This window comes from Lactuca virosa, chromosome 4 (assembly GCF_052849685.1).
Source record: "Lactuca virosa cultivar CGN04683 chromosome 4, Lactuca_virosa_CGN04683_v6, whole genome shotgun sequence".
Classification (NCBI taxonomy): Eukaryota; Viridiplantae; Streptophyta; class Magnoliopsida; order Asterales; family Asteraceae; genus Lactuca; species Lactuca virosa.
In genome coordinates, this window is record NC_136429.1 from 163,503,065 (window position 1) to 163,507,793 (window position 4,729).

Sequence of the window (4,729 nt, forward strand, 5' to 3'; positions counted from 1 at the left end):
AGGCGTTCGAGAATTTGGTATTTGCTGCTTCTAGGAGGTGTTCCTATTTCTTGGAAAATGGAAAAGCAAGTTGTTGTTTCACGATCTTATGAAGCAGAGTGTTGGGTTATGGCGAGAAAAGTAAGTGAAATTTTATGGCTATGTTGGTTTCTCAAGGATTTGTACATTTTTGATGATAGACCCACGCCTTTGTTCTGTGACGACCAAAATGCTATGCACATTGCCAACAATCTTGTCTTCCTTGAACGAACATAGCATGTGGAAATGGACTGCTATTTTTTGCGTGAGCGAGTGATGTCTAAAGAGATTCCACCTCTCTACGTTCATACGACACATTAAGTGGTCGATTTGTTAACCAAAGCTTGGGTGCACAATGTCTACATTTTTTACTTCGAGTGTTGTTGGAAGTCTTATGTATCTTACGGTCTACACTTGACCTGATCTAACACATGCATATAATGTGATAAGTATGTTTATGACTAATTCGGGAAAAGCTCAATGGGAAGCAGTCAAGTGGATTATATGATACTTGAAGGGGACGCCATAGCTTTGTCTGGTTTATGGTTCTAATACACAAAATAATGGATTGGTTAGTTATACAGAATTAGACCATAGTGGTGATATGGTGAAAAGAAGATCACTTACATGTTATATTTTACTTTATTCAGATGTGTTGGGAGTTGGAAGTCAATGTTACAACCTACTATTACCTTGTCTCAAACTAAAGCATTATATATGACAATGACTGAAGGAATAAAGGAGTGTATATGGTTACACAGTCTTGTTCAGAATCTTTGGTTGAAAGTGGAGAAATATATACTGTTTTGTGATAATCAAAGTCCTTTGTGTCTTGAAAAAAATCTGGTCTATCATGAGAAGAAAAGAAAATACATTGATGTAAGATTGAATTTCATCATGGATGTTTTGGAAAAAGAAAGGTTTTGTATCAAAAGGATAGATACCAAGAAGAACGACTGATATGTGACAAAGTCGTTGCCCATAAAAAGGTTCAAGCATTGTTTGGAGTTAGTAGATTTTTGTTGGAGGTAAGTCCCTTCGGGGCAAAATGGTAGGAGGGAACGAGAGTTCTTGGTTTCTGTAGATTGGAGTATACTCAAGTCAATGTGTACATTGTTAAATATGACTTGAGAATTGACAATCCGATTGTATATTCTACTCGTCTGAGCAAAGTAAAGAAACATGACACTCATATCAACCCATCTCCTTGCGGTATGGACTTGTGTTGATGTTCAGCTAGGCACGACCCTGTTCTAGTTAGGTTTACATTTTGTATTTCACCTATATAACATGGCTGCTAGTTAGAGTTTTATTGTACTATCGTTTCTAAGCTCGTAAATAAAAATATTTCCTCCTACCCTATGGACATAGATCATATTGACCGAGCGATATTCAATATTATATCTATGTATTTTATTGATCTTTATTCATGACACACACATAAAAATTACATGTTCACATTATTATATGGTTTTACTTACACAAGAATCATGTGTTCATATATTATAAGGTTTTACTTACACAAGAATCATGTGTGTACATATATTATATATATAGTATATGCATATAGGTCGGTTATTAATTATATTTGTTTTAGTGCCATATGATATAGTACACATGTATATATGAGTAGGTCATTAATATATATCTTTTTGGTGGCATATGAATATATGATGTATGGTACATATCATATGGGTCGGTTAATGCTTTTGTCATCTAAGTTTGATTTTTGTTTTCCTTTTCTTTTACTTTGCGCCACACAAATTGGAAGGGCGGTGTTGGTGAATTGAGGCCTAGGGCCACCAAACAATTCGTATCCAATGATTAAAGTATGCAACTCACAACCATAATATTATGATCGTGATTTTTTATATATTATTATGTTCTGTTTTACTAAAATATACATATTTAAGTTTTAAGCTTTAGTCAAATAATCTTATATATGTTTTTGTAATAATTAAAAGTACAAAAACATGATGATCTTTATGTTGGGAAAATCACGAGAATTAATTATCATCAAAATGGTTTAGAGATGATCGTTTAAGAACTAAGCATTTCGAGAAAAGTTGTGCTATGGATCTATGATCTAACTAAGACCTTCCGGTATGGTTGCCACGAACGAGGTCGTGGTCTAGGTGTCCACGAACCACGACTGTGCACACCAACCCGGTGGCTCGTGGTGGGTCGTGGTCGTGGCCCTTCGTGCTCCGGACAACGGTTTCAAACGACCAATCACAATTCATTTCTTCCCTTAAATGTCGTTTGACCACCTAACGGCTACTTTCACTTTCTTTTTCTTTCTTCAATATTTACCTATAAATATTACTATATCTTCTTAATTTTCACACATTTCTTCTTCCTTTTCATCATACATTTTTTTGTTTGAACTTTTAAAAACCATGCCTCCCAAAAATAAGAAATGATCAAAAGAGGAAAAAGAGAAATTAGCACAAGCATCTGTGACGGTTTCGAAAGAAGGTGCTGATCAAACGTTTGGTTCTTTTTGGAGAAATGTTGAAATTGTTTTCCATGGTTTAATGGGTTGTGCAATTCGAAATGTTGATGAAATATGCTCAAAGTGGCACGGTATGAGAGCCAATGTTCTGAGTTCAATGGAATTTACAACTTTGTTATAAACAACGTACACAAAGTCCATATCGATCCGGTTAATATGGCCATGGAGCAATATGAAAACACAAATCATAAACCTTTTGGATATGTCAAAGCTTGGCAAAAGTTGAAGAATTCCCCAAAATGGAATAACATTCCTTAAAACACAAATCAGAAGTTTGGTATTTTTAGGTTTTTAATTTTTAATGTTATTTTTAATTTTTTATTTTAATTAATGTAATTTTTATTTTTAATGTAATTTTTATTTTTCTTATTTTAATTAATGTAGTTTTTATTTAATGTAATTTGGTATTTTAAATTAACGAAAAACTAGTATTTAATATATATATATATATATATATATATAATTTTTATGTATTTTTGATTTAAATTTAATTAAAAAAATGAGGTGGAGTGGTGTGTTTAGTGGTAGGTATCACATATGTTTAGTGAATGTTAATGGTGATGATGTGGCACCCACCATTCTAGTGGTCAATGATGGGTATAACAGATGGCCTAACTGTTTTCCATTGTTGTGAGAAGTGTTGGTAACGTTAAACATTAAAATTTATGGGTAATAGCTAATCATGACATTTTTCAAGACGATAATTTATATGCATAAAAAAATAAGGAAATTATATAATTATAGATTGAGTTATTGTCGCTGTAGCCCAACAAAGCTACGTATAATAGTTTACATGCTCCCTCGTGACTATTTTTTGCATTTTAAGGGCATAAACTTGTGTTTTACCGATTGGAAAAGTCATCTTACCCATTTTAGCAGGTTAACCTGACTCGTCACTTGCCAACTAAGCATGTGAGTTAACTCGTTGAGTCAATACTGAGTTGATTCGATGACACACTCGTTGACACATGGAAAGAGTAATTATCGTCTTTAATCTCCACCAACACCCCCAACAACCTTACACTGTTGATTTGATTGAGTCCCAGGCATACGTCTCGAATTATTGCCTCGAATTAAAAGGGGACACGGCCATGTGGGGTTTGAAGTAAAACAACCCTCAAACTTGTTTACCATATTCGGGCAAATAATCATCTGGAAGAACCCTAAAAAAGCAACAATGTCGGCTCCACCACCTTCACCCGACACTTTAACGTCTGGTGAAGACATCTACAACAATGTGCTCCACTTAATCTTCTATTATTGTGGTCAAAAGATTTCAGAAAACCAATCTAAAATGCAACGGTTGAAGGAGCAGCTCAGACAGGACTTTCTCGTGTGCAGGATTGACCACATCAGTCTCCAATACAAGTTGGATGAACATGATCAGAAGTTTAAAGTCGTTGGTGTTGCTATGGTGGCATAATGGTGGGGATGCTCTTGTTGCTGGTGGTTGTGCTCCATTTCGTTCTTAAGCTTGGGTGATGGGTGGAATTGAAACAATGGTGGTTCGTGGTTAAGAAGCTTATTAGTATGTAGACTTTTTATTTATTATTTTTATATATTTTTTTTGGCTAAATATGTAAAAGACCTCTCTAAATGACATGCATTTTGTAAGATAAATCCAGTGATTAATGAAAGATCTGTCTAAATGATAGGCATTTTGTAAGCTTGGGTGATGTTCTTTGTTCATTGCTTATGATTGTATTTACTTGTTAATTTTCATAAAAAAAATCCATTTAAAGTGCAAGAGTAATGGGAAGAAGGAAAAAGTGGGGATGTTAGTGACCCCACGTGCCTTGCACAGTGGGGGTAATATAGTCTTTTACAGATACCACCAATTACTTAAAAGTTTCTTATATACCAACTTGTTTCATTCTAGCACATTGTTTTCTTCTTCAAATTCTCTCCACTGTGAAGCTACATAATGAAGAACATGGAATGTGGATGTGGAGTTGAGGCTATAATAAGAACATCGCGTACTCCTAATAACCCAGGAAGGCCCTTTTATGCATGTCTCAAAAAGGTAATTTACCATTTGTTCAATTTTTGATGTTAACCCTAGTTTTTTTTAACATGTATTAATTCAAGCAAATAGTTGGAATCAGGATGCTCGTTCAGGTTTATAGCTTGGGTTGATGACATGCAGTGCAACAATGAAGGTGTGATCATAACTGGGTTGTTTAGGTCGAACAAAAA